This window comes from Mustela nivalis, assembly GCF_964662115.1.
Source record: "Mustela nivalis genome assembly, chromosome: 12".
NCBI lineage: Eukaryota > Metazoa > Chordata > Mammalia > Carnivora > Mustelidae > Mustela > Mustela nivalis.
The window spans coordinates 74487444-74508814 of NC_139031.1; the positions used below are offsets into that span (position 1 = coordinate 74487444).

General features: G+C 35.6%; 1 long non-coding RNA gene across 1 annotated transcript in view; it reads right to left on the reverse strand.

Moving 5' to 3' along the window:
- Positions 1–4208: 4208 nt before the first annotated feature.
- Positions 4209–21371, reverse strand: part of LOC309845073 — a 103307-nt gene continuing 86144 nt past the window's right edge. Inside the window, exon 3 of the long non-coding RNA XR_014301016.1 lies at positions 4209–4337. This is a non-coding gene — a long non-coding RNA (uncharacterized lncRNA). The remainder of the gene's footprint in view (positions 4338–21371) is intronic.

Here is a 21371-nt window from a genome sequence, read left to right on the forward strand (position 1 = left end):
TTCTCAAGAAACAAGAAAGGTCTCAGGTACACAACCTAACCCTACACCTAAAGGAGCTGGAGAAAGAACAAGAAAGAAACCCTAAGCCCAGCAGGAGAAGAGAAATCATAAAGATCAGAGCAGAAATCAATGAAATAGAAACCAAAAAAACAATAGAACAAATCAACGAAACTAGGAGCTGGTTCTTTGAAAGAATTAATAAAATTGATAAACCCCTGGCCCAACTTATCAAAAAGAAAAGAGAAAGGACCCAAATAATAAAATCATGAATGAAAGAGGAGAGATCACAACTAACACCAAAGAAATACAAACTATTATAAGAACATACTATGAGCAACTCTACGGCAATAAATTTGACAATCTGGAAGAAATGGATGCATTCCTAGAAACATATAAACTACCACAACTGAACCAGGAAGAAATAGAAAGCCTGAACAGACCCATAACCAGTAAGGAGATTGAAACAGTCATTAAAAATCTCCAAACAAACAAAAGCCCAGGGCAAGATGGCTTCCCGGGGGAATTCTACCAAACATTTAAAGAAGAACTAATTCCTATTTTCCTGAAACTGTTCCAAAAAATAGAAATGGAAGGAAAACTTCCAAACTCATTTTATGAGGCCAGCATCACCTTGATCCCAAAACCAGACAAGGATCCCACCAAAAAAGAGAGCTATAGACCGATATCCTTGATGAACACAGATGCGAAAATACTCAACAAAATACTAGCCAATAGGATTCAACAGTACATTAAAAAGATTATTCACCACGACCAAGTGGGATTTATTCCAGGGCTGCAAGGTTGGTTCAACATCCGCAAATCAGTCAATGTGATACAACACATCAATAAAAGAAAGAACAAGAACCATATGATACTTTCAATAGATGCTGAAAAAGCATTTGACAAAGTACAGCATCCCTTCCTGATCAAAACTCTTCAAAGTGTAGCGATAGAGGGCACATACCTCAATATCATCAAAGCCATCTATGAAAAACCCACCGCAAATATCATTCTCAATGGAGAAAAACTGAAAGCTTTTCCACTAAGGTCAGGAACACGGCAGGGATGTCCATTATCACCACTGCTATTCAACATAGTACTAGAGGTCCTAGCCTCAGCAATCAGACAACAAAAGGAAATTAAAGGCATCCAAATCGGCAAAGAAGAAGTCAAATTATCACTCTTCGCAGATGATATGATACTATATGTGGAAAACCCAAAAGACTCCACTCCAAAACTACTAGAACTTATACAGGAATTCAGTAAAGTGTCAGGATATAAAATCAATGCACAGAAATCAGTTGCATTTCTCTACACCAACAGCAAGACAGAAGAAAGAGATATTAAGGAGTCAATCCCATTTACAATTGCATCCAAAACCATAAGATACCTAGGAATAAACCTAACCAAAGAGACACAGAATCTATACTCAGAAAACTATAAAGTACTCATGAAAGAAATTGAGGAAGACACAAAGAAATGGAAAAATGTTCCATGCTCCTGGATTGGAAGAATAAATATTGTGAAAATGTCTATGCTACCTAAAGCAATCTACACATTTAATGCAATTCCTATCAAAGTACCATCCATCTTTTTCAAAGAAATGGAACAAATAATGCTAAAATTTATATGGAACCAGAAAAGACCTCGAATAGCCAAAGGGATATTGAAAAAGAAAGCCAACGTTGGTGGCATCACAATTCCGACTTCAAGCTCTATTACAAAGCTGTCATCATCAAGACAGCATGGTACTGGCACAAAAACAGACACATAGATCAATGGAACAGAATAGAGAGCCCAGAAATAGACCCTCAAATCTATGGTCAACTAATCTTCGACAAAGCAGGAAAGAATGTCCAATGGAAAAAAGACAGCCTCTTCAATAAATGGTGCTGGGAAAATTGGACAGCCACATGCAGAAAAATGAAATTGGACCATTTCCTTACACCACACACAAAAATAGACTCAAAATGGATGAAGGACCTCAATGTGCGAAAGGAATCCATCAAAATCCTTGAGGAGAACACGGGCAGCAACCTCTTCGACCTCTGCCGCAGCAACATCTTCCTAGGAACAAGGCAAAAGGCAAGGGAAGCAAGGGAAAAAATGAACTATTGGGATTTCATCAAGATCAAAAGCTTTTGCACAGCAAAGGAAACAGTTAACAAAATCAAAAGACAACTGACAGAATGGGAGAAGATATTTGCAAACGACATATCAGATAAAGGACTAGTGTCCAGAATCTATAAAGAACTTAGCAAACTCAACACCCAAAGAACAAATAATCCAATCAAGAAATGGGCAGAGGACATGAACAGACATTTCTGCAAAGAAGACATCCAGATGGCCAACAGACACATGAAAAAGTGCTCCATATCACTCGGCATCAGGGAAATACAAATCAAAACCACAATGAGATATCACCTCACACCAGTCAGAATGGCTAAAATCAACAAGTCAGGAAATGACAGATGCTGGCGAGGATGCGGAGAAAGGGGAACCCTCCTACACTGTTGGTGGGAATGCAAGCTGGTGCAGCCACTCTGGAAAACAGCATGGAGGTTCCTCAGAATGTTGAAAATAGAACTGCCCTATGACCCAGCAATTGCACTATTGGGTATTTACCCTAAAGATACAAACGTAGTGATCCAAAGGGGCACGTGCACCCAAATGTTTATAGCAGCAATGTCCACAATAGCCAAACTATGGAAAGAACCTAGATGTCCATCCACAGATGAATGGATCAAGAAGATGTGGTATATATACACAATGGAATACTATGCAGCCATCAAAAGAAATGAAATCTTGCCATTTGCGACAACATGGATGGAACTAGAGCGTATCATGCTTAGCAAAATAAGTCAAGCAGAGAAAGACAACTATCATATGATCTCCCTGATATGAGGAAGTGGTGATGCAACATGGAGGCTTAAGTGGGTAGGAGAAGAATAAATGAAACAAGATGGGATTGGGAGGGAGACAAACCATAAGTGACTCTTAATCTCACAAAACAAACTGAGGGTTGCTGGGGGGAGGGGGTTTGAGAGAAGGGGGTGGGATTATGGACATTGGGGAGGGTATGTGCTTTGGTGAGTGCTGTGAAGTGTGTAAACCTGGTGATTCACAGACCTGTACCCCTGGGGATAAAAATATATGTTTATAAAAAATAAAAAATTAAAAGATAAAAAAAAATGTAAAAGTTTTAATATTATACATCACTAAAAATGATTTTACACATTTTTCTACCATAAATCAATATGCAGCTTTTAATTATTGATAGTTAGGTACATTAGTTACAAAAACTAAGAAAAATTCTTGTAGCTCATTGAGATTCCTTAAAACAACTATTTTATATTCTTTATCAGATAAATCATTGATCTTTTTTTGTTGTTGATTCCACATTGTATTCTTCTGGTGTTGTCATATATATATATGTTTTCATGTTCCTTGAGGTCTTACATTGTTGATTTCACAGTTGAGGAAGAAGTCACCCCCTGTACTCTTCAGTAACTAGCTGAAAGAAATACCTGTCAGCCCTGCTAGAGATTCTGAGGCTTTCTCAGGCTTTTCCTATAAATACACCTGCTGAATACTTTTTTCTACCTTGCATGACAGAATTCTTCAAGCTCATATACCTTCCCTCAGTCCTCTATTAAAGATATTTCTCAATACCCTAAAGCCAGACCTGTTGCTGACAGTCTTCATTTTGCTTGCCCTAGAATGGTGCTAATGCTCAAGATTGTGGCACTCTTCCAAATCCATAGATTTAGTCTAGTTTTAGGAGCACACTCACTAGCCCTCTGTGAAACTCTTACTGCTGCTGGGAGTGCCCATGAGCCCTTTGGGATCTGAATTCCAGGTGCCCCTTGTGGCTACTGGGAGCTTCCTGATGGTGTCTGTGACATATTTAGTAGAATCTGCATACATCTGGTACATCCACCATGCCCTAGCTTTCATTTTCTTAACCACTGACTGCTTTGCAGTCATGAAGTTAAATACTCTTCATTCTGGATGGGACAAAAGAGAAATGACTCTTTGGCAATGTTATGCCCTGATGGAGAAGCTATGCACTCTTCACACTCTTTTCTCCACAGAAGTAGTCATGGACTGAAAAACTTTCTCTTAACACTGAACTGTACTCGTTTAGGGGATGGGTGAGGTGGGTAAAATGAACCATTACCTGTTTCTGTGCCTTCATCTTGTTTTTTTTTTTGTTGTTGTTGTTTTGTTTTGTTGTTGGTTTGTTTTGTTCTAACAAAGTGCTGGAACTTCCCCAATGGATCTCTGGGTTTCCAGAAAGTCTCCCTTGTCCATGGGTGGTTGTCTCAATCGGTGTTCTGTAGGGAAAAGATAGTATAAAACACTCCACCATTGTGATGATGTCACTCTTCTAATTTATCCACTGGTCTCTTTTCTAAGCTGAACACAAGTTCATCCTCACACCTCCAACTCTAATGCCCATATTTCATTCTAGCCCTTTCCCCCTTTGCTTATCTCCCACTCCAACAGTGAGAACCTGAGTGCCACCATCTTTCATCCATTTATATATAATAGTTCAATTCTAGTATATAAATATACTGGTTTCATAATTGTTAATCAGTACTCTGATAAGAAACAGCTTTACCAACTAATGCAATGCTTTTATACAGCTTCTCACATCTATAGTTTTAGACTCTTAACTCATTTCCAACATTCTTTAGATGATTGCCTTGTACTTTTCCCTTTTAGTGAGGTTATGTCCTACATTTTGATACAATTAGATTATTTTCTTCTAGTTAGCTTTACATCTTTGGCACCCCTAACCTCCTAATGGATTTAAAAACTTTTTTTTTTTTTACATTAAGTTTCACTCTGTGCTATGAAGTTGTAATGGTTTTGACAAGTTCATGGTCTAATGTATTCATCAGTACTCTATCATACAGAGTTGTTTTATGCCCCCAAAATCCTGTTTCACCTATTAAACTTTCCTCTCCCTTAGAATCCAAGGTCATAACTTTTTTGCTTTCTGTCCTATAGTTTTTATTTTTTCTGAAGGTCATGTAAATTTAATAATTCAATATGTAACCTGTTCAAGCTGACTACTTTCACTTAGCAATATGCAATTAACATTCATTCATATTAATAGCTCATTACCTGTTATCCCTTAATACTAAATAGTAGGTATATTTCACTGTTTATCCTCGCATATATTAAAGGACATCTCCAGCTTTGGGCAATTATAAATAGTGCTGCTATAGACTTTCACATGGATGTGTGGACATTAGTTTTCAAAAGAGGTGAACAAATACTAAGAATGTGATGGATAGATCAAAGATAAACTTCTGTTTAGCTTTTTAAGAAACTGTCAATTAGTCTTACAAAGTGGATGCACCATTTTCATTCCTTCCAGTGATGGAAATTATTTCCTTTTTCTCCAAATCCTTGGCAAATTTGCTATTCTTAGGATTTAGTTTTTTACTATTATTATTTTTACCTATTCTAAAAGGCATGAAGTATTTTGTTGTTAAATTTTGTTTTCCCTAGTGACAAGTGGTTGTTGATGATCTTTGAAATTCCTTACTCTGTGATTTGTATGTAAATAATTTTGAAAGTTTTCTATGACTATTTGAATACTTCTGCTGCATTCTTTTTTCACTTTTCCAATTATGCCTACATTGAAACTTTTGGTGCTATTCATGAGTTCTTAGATATTCGGTCTTTTTCACTTTCTTTTCATGTTTTCATTAGTTTGAAAAGTTTCCATTGGTTTTCTTGAAGTTCATGGACACTTTCCTTGGAATGTTAAATTTGGTGAGCTGATCAAAGGCATTCTTCACTTCTCTTACTTGCTTCTTGACTTCTTGCATGTGCTTTTGATTCTCTCACATTGTTATCTCTCTGGTGACAGAGTATTTTAAAACACTTGTCTGAGAATTCCTACATTTGTGTCACATCTGAATTTGTTTCTGACGATGGTTTTGTTTCTTTAGGTTGTATAATTTTGTTCAAAGTTGGACACTGTATTTGTTATAGGTGTTATGATTTCAACTTTCTTTAATGATAGGTTTCAAATACCCCTACTGTTTGTATTTTTCCTTTTCTCTTAGTTTTAGGGCTTCTCTCTGCCCTGTTCCTCAGAAAGAGTATACATCTTGGGACCTCTTTCAACTACAATTCACTGTTAATATACTTGAGGGTTATTAGGATGATGGTTGGATGTGAAAGAAGGAAAGCAAGCCACATTCTTTGGAATAAATCTCAGGCTTATAGTTCTCCCCTCTCTTTGGGGTTTCCCTTTCTCAAGTCTTTCTGGTTATTTTCCAGGGATACAACTTCTATATTTTTTGTCCCGTCATCTGTTTTACTTTCAGCATTCCCAATCTTTTTTTTTTTTTTTTTTAAAGCTCTGTCTTGTTGTGAATTAGCTTTTCCTTCTCTTTTTCATATAGGAACCTGGAAATGATACAGTGTTGTGTAATTCCTTTCCACCATGGGAAAAAAGCTCTGGGTAAAAGATTCCCTGAGACTTGGGCTTCATATGAGGGTTTTAGAGGGTATCATAGTGGTGTCTCTTCATTCATTCCTCAGACTCATGCGGTTGTTTTTCTCAGGTTTTTTTATGTGAAAGCCTAGTACATTTTCTTGAAGGAACTGTGACTCTCAGAAGTTTCGTACTTCTCACTTCCACACTCAGCTGATAGCAATTTCTGATTTTCCAATAAAATAAGTCTTACTATCATTAATCGATTCCAGCTGCTGCTGCTCCACAGTTAGTTAACTGTTTGCCCTCTGCTCCTAGTTTTCTGATAGTTCTAAGAAAGTTGTTCATTTTCAGATTGCCCAGCTTTTCTTATTGTAGACAAAGAGTGCCAAATTATGACACTTTTACAACTTGAACCTGAAACCAAAAGACTAGCTGGTTTTTAAATTAAATATAAGTTAACTTTATAGCAAGGATCAATTTGTTAATTACAAATATGATATTGCACAAGATAAAATCACTGAATATGATATTGTTATTTAAATATTAAGCTTATAGGAGCATGAATTTCCAAATATTTTATCCATGCTTAAAAAATAAAAATGACTTGAAACATTTGGATTTCAACCTTTCAGTTTACAGATCATCTCAATCATACTTCTGAGCTCTCACAGCAAGTTTATTATAGTCTACTATTTATTTTCAATTGTATGAAGTATTTTCTAAAGAAGATTAGTCAGTATATAAGTATAGTATAGTAGTATAACAAAATTTTAAAAATCCTATTACTTCTACCCGTGTTTATGCTTTATTCTTACCCTGTAAGAACACCATGGACCTCATTGCCTTATATCGTCTCCAGCTTCACTGATACATACAATATCCTATGAAGTGCTAAATGATAGTTGTTTAATTCTTAATTCTCTTTAGGCATATTGTGTTCCTTGGGATTCTTTGGCACTCAAACTAAAACCTTGTTTCAGACCTCTATAGGATTTCTAAGCAAGTATTTGTATTCTGTCAGTCATATAATGTCTTGGGTACTTCCCACTTAACAGTGGCTGTTATTTTTCTTAATTTATATATTAATTTAATTATCAACCCATCTGTGCCTCAGTTTCTGCTATGTACTTTTCTTATATCTTTAAGTAGACATGTGATTCTTTCTTCCTTCACTCACTTGTTCCCAAACCCCTGAATTTCTACTCTACCTTTAGAAGGAGATAAATAAGGCATGTAACATTTGAACATCTTATAAAATTATACTTCCTGAATAAAGAAGTGTATATAAGGTGGGAAATAAATGTCCATAAACTACTCTTTCTGGAGAAGTTAACATATACATATATTTATCTGTTTTTCCCTTTCATACATAATAACTTGGGAAAAGGATTTTTCTTCTCTATGAAAACTAATAATTGGCTAGGTTTGCTTTGTGAAAGTACTAAATGTGATCTGTCCTTAATGTGAAAATGCTGTTTTAAGTAATTCAGAAAAGCTCATAAGACATTTTAGTGAAATTTTATGAAAGTTAACTCCAAATTTAATGATAGTCACATTAATTACCAAGGGAGTTTGGAATTCAAAAAAGTTACTAACAGCTAGATAAAACCTACTTTAATCATCAAATTTAAAAGCCATTCAAGTACTATTTTGTAGGATTTGGAGAAAAAGAAAATATCATGGAAGAAAATGAAAAAATGAGTGTGAGGAGAAAAAAAAATAAAGGACATGATCTTAGATATGTTTATCAATTTGATAATATGGTTGAAAACCCCCTTGAAGAATGTATATATCTTCATATTTTACTAATTCATGTTTTTAAAGATTTCATTTATTTGAGAAAGAGAGATTGAGAGAATGAGTGGAAGAAGAAACAGACTCCCTGAGGAGCAGGGACCTTGAAATGGGACTCGATCCCAGGATCCTTGGATCATGACCTGAGCCAAAGGCAGATGTTCAACTGACTGAGCCACCCAGGTGCCCAGTAATTCATTCTTGATAGTGCTTAGACCAGTTAAATATACTTAGTTACAAAAGACTTTCATTAGTATGGTAAGACAACTCCATTGAAATATAGTTGCTATCAGTGGTATCCAGGGCTGTCATTTATAATTTCTTGTCCAGCTTTATAAATGGAGTCTAAGTAAAACCATTTGTTCATGCACAGAAGAGAGTAACAATGAGTCGAAATAGTTCAGGTCAGTAAAATATTCGGCAAGGTTCAGGAGAGTGTGTGGATTTATCACTGACATTTTATGTTTGTTCTGTGGGTACCAAGTAAAAAACAAACATTTATCACTGCAAAGCTATTTCAGCTAAGAAAGTGCTAATACATTCTTAGATTTGGAGCCACAGTGAAGTCTGTCAGGTCTCAGAGGGATAATTGTGGACTTTTCCCCAAAACAAGCCATAGTTATCAATATTACTAAATCCTGACAATTGCTCTTTTTTTTTTTTTTCCTCATCCCTACAAACAGAAGATTATCAGTTCTGTGTCCTACTTACCATGAATGTTTTCTTTCTTTTTTGCACTGGGATTTCATTATTTTTAGTGCTAGAGGCATAGTAACCTACCTAAAATACCTGATTTGCCTGTTGAATAATTCAGTTGATTCTCTGCATCCATGAGCATGGATGGAACAAAAAAATAATGTTTCATCCAAATAGGACCCAAAAGTATTGGATATTTTCCAACTTAAGAATATAGGAGCTTAATCAAAATATTTCATTTGTCATTCTATGAACAAAAAATGATGAGACTTTAAAACAACTTTCAGAAAGTATGTTGAACAATAAGTCAGAAAATTAAGTGAGAACTCGGGGGGAAAGACTAATGGTGAAGTTAAAAATACTGATAGGTGGAGGAGATAGCCAAGTTTAAACACTGAAGGAGAATCAAAGGAAGGAATATGTTTTTAGAATAATAAAAAAATGGTACTGAAATATGGTAGAAAGGTCCTATTTAGTTAAAATTAGTTTTTTTTAAATCACCAGAAATAATAATGAAAAGAAAGATGATGAATAATCTGTTAATGTTTAATGATTACAAAAACAAGGGACGTCTGCTTCTTATAATTAAGTAACAAGGAATAGACTTATGTTTCTACTTAAAACAATGGCTTTCAAGAAACTGGAAATCCTACAAAGGGAAATAATCCTTGAGAAATGTGAAACAAATCAAGTGAGCCCTGAAATCACCCAGTTTACTGTAATGAGAGTTTCCAGGCCGTAAAGCCAAGAGGGTAACCGAGGCAGAAGGGTGGACTCCGAGAGTTGAGCGGATGTTGCTGAAAGTCTACACAGTTCTAGAGAGTTTAGAGTCAAATTACTCAACATTTGGTACTTCTAATTTTGATTTCTTGAGGAACCTTCATGCAATTTCCACAGTGGCTGAACCAGTTTACATTCCCACCAACGATGTATGAGTATTGGTTTTTCTTCGTATCTTCACCAATACTTTTTTTTTTGTATTTTTTATTTTAGCCACACTGACAGGTGTGTGGTGAATCTCAGTATAGTTTTGATTTGCATTTCCCTGACATTGCACATCTTTTCATGTGTCTGTTGGCCATCTGGACATTTTCTTTGGAAAAATGTCTATTCATGCCTATGTCCATTTTTTAACTGGATGATTTATTTTGGGGGGTGTTGAGTTGTATAACTTCTTTATACATTTTGGATACTAACCCTTTAATAGATGTATCATTTGCAAATATATTCTCCCATTCCATAGGTTGCCTTTTAATTTTGTTGATAGTTTCTTCTGTAGTACAGAAAGTTTTCATTTTGGTGTAAGTCCAATACTTTATTTTTGCTTGTATTTCCCTTGCCCCAGCAGATGTATCTAGAATAACATTGCTACAAATGATATCAAAGACATTAAAGCCTGTGCTCTCTTCTAAGATTTTTATGGTTTCAGGTCTCACATTTAGGTTCATAATCAATTTTGAGTTTATTTTTGTGTATGGTCTAAGTAGTCCAGGTTCATTCTCTTAGTGCCTAGTTATGCCCAACACTATTTGTTGAAGAGATTGTTTTTCCCACTGTATGTTCTTGCTTCCTTTGTCAAAAGTTAATTCACCACATATTTGTGGGGTGATTTCTGGGTTTTCTGTTCCCTTGATCTTTTTTTAAAATTTTGTGCCACTACCATACTTTTTTGATTACTGAAGCTTTGTAATATAACTTTAAGTCCAGATTTATAATACCTCTTGTTTTGTTCTTCATTTTCAAGATTGCTTTGGCTATTCAGGTTTCTTTTTTGGTTCTATACAAATTTTAGGATTGTTTCTTCTAGTTCAGTGAAAAATGCTACTGGTATTGATAAGGATTGCATTAAATCTATAGATTTCTTTGGGCAGTAGGCACATTTTAACAATATTTATATTCCAGTCTATGAGCATGGAATATCTTTCTTTACCCAAAGAGTACAAAAATACTACTTTGAAAAAATTTATGTAGCCCTGTGTTTATTGCAGCATTATTACAATAGCCAAATTATGGAAGCAGCCCAAGTGTCCACTGATAGACTAAGATTTATGTGTGTGTGTACAGACACACACATGAATATTAACCAGCCATACAAAAAAAAAATGAAATCTTGCCATGTGCAACAATATGGATGGATCTAGAGAGTACAATGCTAAGTGAGATAAGTTATTCATAGAAAGGTAAATACCAGATAATTGAATTCATCTGTAGAATCAAGGAACGAAACAATAAACAAAGAAAAAAGACAAACCAAAATAGTAGATTCTTAACTGTAGAGAATACACAGATGGTGCCTCAAGGGGAAGTAGGTGGGGGAGAAGTAAAATCAGTGAAGTAGATTACAAGTAGACTTATTATGAAGATCACTGAATGATGGATAGGACTGTTGAATCACTACATTGTATGCCTGAAAGTAATACAACACCATTTGTTCACTATGCTGGAATTAAAATTTAAAAAAATAAAAATGAAAGAAACATAAGTTTTCAGAGCAAAGGTTTGCAGAACAAAGAGAAGAGATCTCACTGATGTCTGCAGAGAGTTGCCCTAGAATTGTGGCCTATGAACTGGCACACACACAGGTGAAGAAACCACCTGACAGTTGGAAAAGGACCAACTAAAGGGGTTAGAGCAACAGTACCCAGTGCACTCAGTGTGCTCATGCCTGTCTGCGTAAAATCTAATAATTCACAAGCCAGTGGTAGAGAACTTTAAAAGGTCTTGCCCTAGTGGTTGGTATAATTAGCCTTAGAATAAACATCATTCTGTTATTGCCTAAAAAAAAAAAAATCTTAAAGCACAAATTCAAAAAATCAACTGAATTGTCTTCAAGTAGCTTAAATATGTCTTTGCATACAACTCAAAAAACTTACTTTTTTATCCCTTGAGCTCTCTAACTTCTAAAAAATTAAAAGTAACAGTATCTTTTAGCCATTCAGAAATTACCAAGCAGGCAAAGCAGTAGAAAACCATAACTAGAATGAGGAAAAGAAATGAAACAAACCATATAGTAGTGACACAGATACTAAAAACAGCACATAAGTAATTAAAGATATGTTTATATATTCAGAAAGCTAAATGATGGGTTAAACATTTTAAGGAGAAAGATATGAAAAGAATCAATTTGACTTTCTTGTAGCAAAAATTATGTTTAGCATAAAATAAATACATTGGATATAATTTCTGTAAGACATTGCAGAAAAAAATTAATAAACATGGATACTTCACAATAACTGTTTAAAACAAAGCATAATAAGAATGGAAAAAAAACCCAATGTGATTTATGATACAAATCACAAATTCAAGCAGTCATTATCCTTATAATTATAGTCCCTGAAAGAGAGGGGTTGAAAATATTTGAAGAAATAATTACCCAACAATTTCACAGTTTGATAAAAACTAAACCCTGGTATTTAGGATGTTCAAGAAACATTAAGCCCTAATAACATGAGGAAAATTGTACCAAGGAATATCTTAATTACATGGCTCAAATAAATATTGGTTTATTGGTTATAAATATTTAAAGGTATCCTGAGGAAAACAATATGTACAGAAAAACAATAGTAAGGATGAAAGTGATTTTTTTGTTACATCAAAGCAAGAGAGAAGACAGTTGATCAGCATCTTAGAAGTACTGCATAAAACGTTGTCAACCACAAATTTGATGAATAGAGAAAATCTCTTACAAAACTGAAGGAAAAATGATTTTTTTTTCAACTACTACATGAGAGAATGAATGTACCATATCTATACTAGAAAAAAGGTAAAAGTAGTCTTTTAGAATTCTGGTCCAATATAGCAAAGAAGGAAGATCCTGAACTCACTTCCATAGACATACCAAATTTACGCCTATTTATATATAGAACAGTTCCTCTTGAAGAGCGGAGGACAGAACTGAACAACCCCTGTACAACAAAAGATAGGCCTCACAGAAAACAATGAGAGAGAGAGACTTGGCAAGGAAGGGAGCCCCCACCCCGACAATGCAGATTGCAACAGGGAAGAATAGTACTGAGGGACTAGGAGCAGATTTGTCTGTCCTGGGGCAGAGAGAAAAAGCTGCCATTTTATTTTTATTTTTTAAACAAAGTGGGGAGCGACAGGGGGAGAGAAAATCTTAAGCAGATTCCCTACTGAACTTGGAGCCTGAGGTAGAGCCCAGTCCCATGACCCTGAGATCATGACTTAAGCTGAAATCAAAAGTAGGATGCTTAACCAACTGAGCCACCCAGGCCCAGCCGCAGGCCACCCAGTCCCTAAAAGTTGTCATTTTAATGAGCAACTAGTATATGAAAGGTCCAGTTACTTTCCAAGTGCTGAAGAGTTCTCTGGGTTGAAGGGGATGATGAAAACCAGTTTACCTTTTCCCTCCATCCTGACAGAGTAGCTAGGAACAGGCTTCCATATGCCATAGGTACCCTGCAGCTTCAGTGAGCCTCCCAGGTCCTAGCCACATGAGCCATGAATACCCTGGCTATAAAAAACTGTAATTTGAAAAGAACAACCAGAAAATAAAGGACCTAGCGCTAGGACCCCAAAATGGCAAGGGAGCTTCTAGAGCCTTCTCTGAGTCTGGGGGGTCTAGAAAGTGCCACTGTTTACATTCCTTATCTACCTTGATAGTATAGACAGGAGCAAGGTCTGGCCTGCAGGGTCAGAGTTCTGGGTCCCTAAACCATACCCAACCTAGCCAACCCATTAAGGCAGCCCCACTCTGGGGTTCACCAGGACACTCCTGAGCAGCATGCGCTACAGCTCCAGGCATTGGGTGAACCACCAACAGAGCACCACAGAAAACTCCAGGCCCGTATCACTTTGGCTCCAAACAGCTTGGTAGGGTCCTCTTGATGCAGACAGAGAACTCTGTGACCTTCTTGGCTTATACCTTCTTCTTCTATAGCCAGAGCTCTGAGTACCCCCTGCATAGAGTGCCCTGGGAACTGCTAGCCTGTGCCTACCTTGACTCCAGCCTCCCTGCCAGGAGAACTCCTGTGTTGAACACCCCACCATACCCTCGTGTGTTTCACTTGAACTTCAGCTGTTCTGCCAAGGCACTCTCTCTGTTTGGAGTGCCCCAGCACCCTGGCTTGCACCCCACTTTGGCTCCAGCTGCTCTGCAGCAGGTGTCTCCTGCACAGAATACCCCAGGACCCTCCTGCCCACATCCTGCCACAGCTCCATTAACCTCACTAGGATACCCTTTGCACAGAGAGCCCCAGGACACACAGATTCCACTGTATCTTCAACTGTCCTGCCACAGGGCCCTCTGTACAGACAGCCCTAGGACCACTACAGCACATGAACCCTTGAGCTCTGCCACCCTATCAAGCAAGGCACCAGCACAATTATCCTGAGATCCCTAGCCTACAAAACACTGCTCCAACTAGCCAGCCAAAGTCACCAGGCACACCAAGCACACCAGGCACAACTAGCCAGCCAAAGGCACCAGGCACCAGTCACTTCCAGTCTACACAGGAAATGACCACACACAAGACCATTACTTCAAATTTAGGAGAAGTAGCTGTGCTACCTAATTCATAGAACCAAATGAAGAAAGTGAAGCAAACAAGGAGATAGAAGAATATACGCTAATGAAAGAACCAGAAAAACACTCAGAAAAAGAATTATATGCAATCTGCCTGATAAAAAGTTGAAGCATTTTCCAGGATAGGTCACATCTTAGATGCCAATACAGTCTCAATTAATTTAAAAAGAATAAAATTATATCATCCAATTTTTGCAATAAGACTAGAACTAGAAAATAATTACTGGGAAACAATGGGAAAAAACAAGCATGTGGAGGCTAAACAAGTTACTAAGCAACCAATGGGTCAACAAAGAAATCAAAGAGAAAATTAAAAAATACATGATACAAATGAAAAAGGAGCAGTCCAAAATCTGGGTCTCAGTGAAAGAAATTCTATGAGGGAAATTTTTAGAGCTATAGGCCTGCCTCAAGAAAAAAGAGAAATCTCAAAAAAAAAAAAAAAATCTAATGTTACATATAAAGGAACTAGGAAATGGAAAACGAAGTCTAAATTCATAGAAAGAAGGAGATAATAAAGTTCAGAGAAAAAAGTAAAAGTTCAATGAAACCAACAACTGGTTCTTTGAAAAAATGAATTTATAAATGTTTAACCAGACTCATCAAGAGAGACAGGACACAAATAAAATGAGAATTGAAAGAGGAGATGTTACAACCAACACCATAGAACTACAAAGGATTGTGAGACTACTGTGAAAAATTATATGCCAACAAATTAGGCAACCTTGAAGAAATGGATAAACACCTAGAAATATACAATCTTCCAAAACTTAATCAGAAATAAGTGGACTATCTGAACATACTAATTATTAGTAATATAATTCAATCAGTAATCAAGAACTCCCATCATAACAACATTCAAACCAGATGGATTCATAGGTAAATTCTACAAAACACTTAAAAAAGAGTTAATACTTATTGTCTTCAAACCATTACGAAAAAAATAAGAGGAAGGAAAGTTCCCAGATCCATTCTATGAAGTCAGCATTGCCTGACACCAAAAGAAAAAAATCCTACAATAGGAAAACTACAGGCCAATATCCATGATGAACGTAAATGCAAAAATCCTGAACATACCAGCAAAAAAAATTTCAACAATACTTTAAAAAGGTCCTTCACCATTATCAAGTGGGATGTATTCTGGGGATGCAAGGATGGTTCAAAATTTACAAGTCCATCATGTGATAAACCACATTAACAAAATGGAAGATGAAAGATTTGATTATTTAGGCACCTAGGGGGCTCACTCAGCTAAGCATCTGCCTTTGGCTTCGGTCAGGATCCCAGGATCTAGGGATGGCACCCTACATTGGGCTCCCTGCTCAGCAGGGATCCTGCTTTCTCCTTTCCCTCTGCTGCTCCCCCTGCTTGTACTCTTTCTCTCTGTCAGATACATGAGATCTTAAAAAAAAAAAAAAAAAAAGAAAGAAAAAAGTTACTTATTATTTCAATAGATGCAGGAGCACCTGGGTGTCTCAGTCTGTTCAGCATCCAACTCTCATTCTAGCTTAGGTCATGATCTCAGAGTTACGGGATCAAGCCCCACCTCAGGCTCTGCATCTCTCTCTCCTTTTGTCCCTCCCACACTTGAGTCTCTCTCTTTAAAATAAAACCTTCAATAGATGCAGATAAAGCATTTGAAGAAGTACAACACCCATTTATAGAAACTATCAGCTCAACAGGTTTAGAGGGAATATACCTCAACACAATAAAGACCCCAGATGAAAACCCACAGTGAACACCTAGTGTTTCCTCTAAAATCAGGAACAAGATAGAGATGTTCACTTTCACCACTTACATTTAATATAGTACTGTAATTCCTAGCTGTAGCAATCAGACAAAGAAAGAAATGGATGGGCCTCCAAATTGGTAAGGAAGAAGTTAAATTGTCACTGTTTACAGATAACATTATTAAACATAAAAACTCTAAAGACTATATAAAAATTATCAAAAGTAATAAATGAATTCAGTTAAGTTGCAGGATATAAATACACAGAAATTGAGTTTTTCTTTTTTTTTTTTTTGAGTTTGAGTTTTCTTGAAACAAAGTAGTAAAAAGAAATTAAGAAAACAATGCCATTTAGTATTTTATTTTTGTTTCAATTGTAAAGAATAAAGAAGTTAAAGATGATACAAATATAAAATTATTTCAGGTTCAGATTGGATAAATCAGTATTGTTAACTTCTCCATAATGTCCAGGAAACCTACAGATTCAATGCAATCCCTATCAGAAAAACTAACAGGGGTGCCCAGGTGGCTCAGTCTGTCCAAAGGTCCTGGGATCAAGTCCTGAAGCAGGCACCCTGCTCAGGGTGTTATCTGCTACTCCATCTCTTTCTCTCCCTCTCTCTCAAATAGATACATAAAATCTTAAAAAGAATACCAACAGAATTTTTCACAGAAGTAGAACAAAGAGTAAAAAATTTGTATAGAACTCAAAAAAAAAAAAAAAAAAAAGGAAAAATGGGGGACAAACCCAATAGTCAAAGCAATCTTGAGAAAGAAGAACAAAGCTGGGATATCACATTCCCAGATTTCAGAGTATACTAGGAAGCTGTAGTGATAAATCAGTATGGTACTGACACAAAGACACATATGGTAATGGAACAGAATAGAGAACCCAGAAAAACAAACATGTTGAGTGGTCAATTAACCTATGACAAAGGAGGCAAGAATAGACAATCTCTTCAAAAACTCTGTTGGAAAAACTGGACAGTTATGTGCAAAATGATACTAGATCATTTCTTCATACCACATTAAAAAGTGGACTCTAATTGGGTTAAAGACCTGAATGTAAAACCTGAAACTTTAAAGCTCCTATAAGAAAACATGGTCAGTAATTTATTTGACATCTATCTTAGCAATATTTTTCTAGAGATGTCTCTGCAGCAAGGGAAGCAAAGCAAAAATCAACTACTGGGGCTACCCAAAATAAAAACTTACAGTGAAAAAACCATCAGCCAAATGAAAAGGCAAACCTGTGAATGGGAAATAACATCTGCAAATAATCTTATCAAGAGTTAATATCCAAAATACGGAAAGAACTTATACCAAAAAAACAGTGAAAAAAGAGAAATAATTTGGGACACCTTCATGGCTCAGTGGGTTATGCCTTTGCCTTTGGCTCAGGTCATGATCTCAGGGTCCTGGGATCAAGCCCCACAGCGTGGTGGGGGGGTAGTCTCTGCTCAGCAAGGAGCCTGCTTCCTCCTCTCCCCCTGCCTGCCTCTCTGTCTACTTGTGATCTCTGTCAAATAAATATCAAATAAATATATAAAATCTTAAAAAAAATAAATAATCCAATTTTAAAAAGGACAGAAGACCTAGTAGACATTTTCCCAAAGATATACAGAGGGCAAACAGACACATGAAAAGATGGGTGACCACATCATCAGGGAAATGTAAATCAAAACCATAAGGAGATACTACCTTACACCTATCAGAATGTCTAGAGTTAAAAAGATAAGAAAAAACAAATGCTGGCAAGGATGTGGAGAAGAAGGAAACATGTACTGTTGGTGGGAATGCAATCGGGTGCAGCCATTAAGGAAAACAGTATGGAGAGTCCCTAAAAAAACTAAAATTAGAAGTAACCTATGATCTAGTAATTCCACTACTGGTATTTACTCAAAAACAATGAAAATACTAATTTGAAAAGATAAACCTATCCCTATGTTTTCTATAGCATTATTTACAATAGCTAAGATATGGAAGCAATTCAAGTATTCATCAATAGATGAATAAAGAAGATATAGAGTACACACAGGAATACTACTCTGCCGTAAAAAAGAATGAGATCTTGGCATTTAGTGACCACATGGATGGGCCTACAGGGTAAAATACTAAATTAAGGAAGTTAGAGTGACAAAGACATATGCCATATGATCTCACTTTTACGTAGAATCTAAAAAGGAAAACAAAGGAATACATCAATAAACAAGCAGAAAGCAGAAACAGACCCATAAAAACAAAGAACTGTTGCTTGCCCAATGGAATGAGGCTGGGGGATGAGGAAAGTGGGTGAAGGAGAGTGAAAAGTACAGCCTTCCAGTTGTGGAATGAATAAGTCATGGGCATGAAAGGTACAACATAGGAAAAATAATCATTTATGTATTTTAATGACATTGTATGGTGACAGATGGTAGCTGCACTTAGGTGAACATAGAATAAGTTATAGAATTGTCAAAACATGTTGTATACCTGAAACTAATGTGAAATTGTGTGTTAGCTATACTTTAATAAAAAAATAGTTTTTAAGATAGATGAAAAATGATAATTGATATAAATATGAATCCACACAAAAGAAAAGAGTACTAAACAGGGTAAGTACATGGGTTACTATGACATTTTTTTCATTTAAAATTTGTTAAAACATTGACTTTTAAAAAACAACAGTGATATAATCTGATATTTATAATATGTGGCAAATAAAATTTGGGAAGGGAGTTACCTAAGTATACTTTTGTAGTCTTTTTATACTATTTGTAAATTAATTTTATTTCACCTAAGTTAGATTATATTAGAGGCAACCTTTACCTCAGGTCATGATCTCAGGGTCCTGGGATTAAGTTCCTTGGCAGGCTTCCCATTCAGCAAAGAGTCTGCTTCTTCCTCTCCCTCTGTGCTTTCTCTCACTTTCAAGTAAACCAATGCAATAGTGTTATATGACATTAAATATTTTTACTCTAAGCCTTAAAGTAACCCTAAAATTTCAACAACCAACAATTGATGTCAAATATGACAACAAAACTGATAAAGTAGATCATAAAAAATATGTACTGGATTTGAACAAAGGGAAAAAGAGAAAAAGGTAGCAAAGAACAGATGGCATTGGTAGAAAATACAGAGAAAATTGTATGTTACATTTAACCTTAGTAGTAATGACATTACATGGAAATGGTCTAAATACCACCCTTAAAAGAATAAATGACTGGATTGGATAAAAAGTGAGACTCCTATACTGCCAACAAGAAATAGACTGTAAACATAAACAAAATGGGAAAACTAAAAGTGTTATGTTAACACTAGTCAAACCAAAGCTGGTAACAGAAAAAGTCGGTTTCAGAGCAGAACACATTGACAGGGCTAAATACGGTGACCTGAAAACTATACATTGGCTAATTAAAACAAACAAACATAAAAATCTTAAATATTTTTGCACTTGATGCAAAATGCTTAACTAGTGACTCAAACTAGTTCTTTAAGAAGATTAATAAAATTGATAAAACTCCAGACCAGTTGTTCAGGATAAAAAGAGAAGTCACAAATTAACCAATATCACAATAAGAGATATGATGTCACACTACAGAATCTGTATGCTACACTGCTGGATCTATATTTCAAGGAAAATCAGAATATTATGAACAACTTTATGCCAGTTTGTCAAGAAGTTAGCTGACACAGGCTTAATTCATGAGAGACAGAATATTGAAATATATTCATGAAGAAATGAATAAACTGAAATGGACAAAATCTTTGAAAAATATAAACTTTCAAAGTACTCTTGAAAAGAAATGAAAAACTTGAAAAGCCCTACTCCTACTTAAAAAAATAAATTTGTGGTTCTAAATTGTCAACAAACTAAACCCTGGAACCAAATGGCTTCACTGAGGAATTATACTGAACATTAAAATAAGAAATAATGCCATATCAATGGAAACTTCTTCAGAAAAATGAAAAAGAATGAATGTTTCTAAATCCATTTTATGAGATTGGCATTATAGTAATACCAATACTAAAGAATGACAGTGTGAGAATATAAAATATCAGAATGATCTCCTTCAAAAATATAGATATCAGAATGATCTCCTTCAAAAATATAGATACAAATTAGCACAACTAGTTCAACAATATGTTGAAAAGATAATACATCACGATGACATGGGGTTTATCCCAAATTCACAAAGTTGGTTTAACTCTCCTATCAAGGAATATAATTCACAATATTAATCAACTACAAAGAATCCTGTTATCTCAATCAATAAATAACAAATGTGTGACAAAATCCAAAATATATTCTTCTCATAAAACTAGAAACAGAAGGGAACTTCCTCAGCATGATTAAGAGCATCTACAAAAACCAACATCTAATTACATTTCTTCTAAGCTAGTAACATTCTTAATGACAAAGAAATATATGCTGTCCCTAAGAAAATAAGGAAAAAGGAGTTGTCTGCTCTCATTACTTTTATTCAACATTACCTAAAAGGTCTAGGCATTGAAGTAAAAGAATAAGAATTAAAACACATCCACATGGAAAAGGAAGAGATAAAAATGTCTTTATTCACAGATGATATGAAGATCTATGTAGAAAATTTGAAGAATCTAAAAAATTACTGCTAGAAGTTAGTAAGTTAAGCAATACTGCATATTACAAATTCTGAAACAAAATCACTGTATTTCTTCCTAAAAGCACTGGAAATGAAATTTTAGAATACCATTTAAAATTGAATAAAATTAGGAAATATACTGGGAGTATACCCAACAAAAATCGTGGAAGACCTATGCAGTGAGCACTGCAAAATTGCTAAGGTAACATTTGTGGAAAGTTAAATTGTTTATGATATAGAAAACTTAATCTTTTCAAGATACCCATTCTCCAAAAATTTATCAAGTGATTCACTACGATTCCAATGAAAATCTTAGCCAGTTTGTAGAAATTTTTGTTTTAAGATTTTATTTATTTATTTGACAGAGATCACAAGTAGGCAGAGAGGCAGGCAGAGAGGAGGGGGGAAGCAGACTTCCTGTTGAGCAAAGAACCTGATTCGGGGCTCGATCCCAGGACTCTGAGATCATGACCTGAGCTGAAGGCAGAGGCTTAACCCACTGAGCCACCCAGGAGCCCCCAGTTTGTATAAATTAACATATAT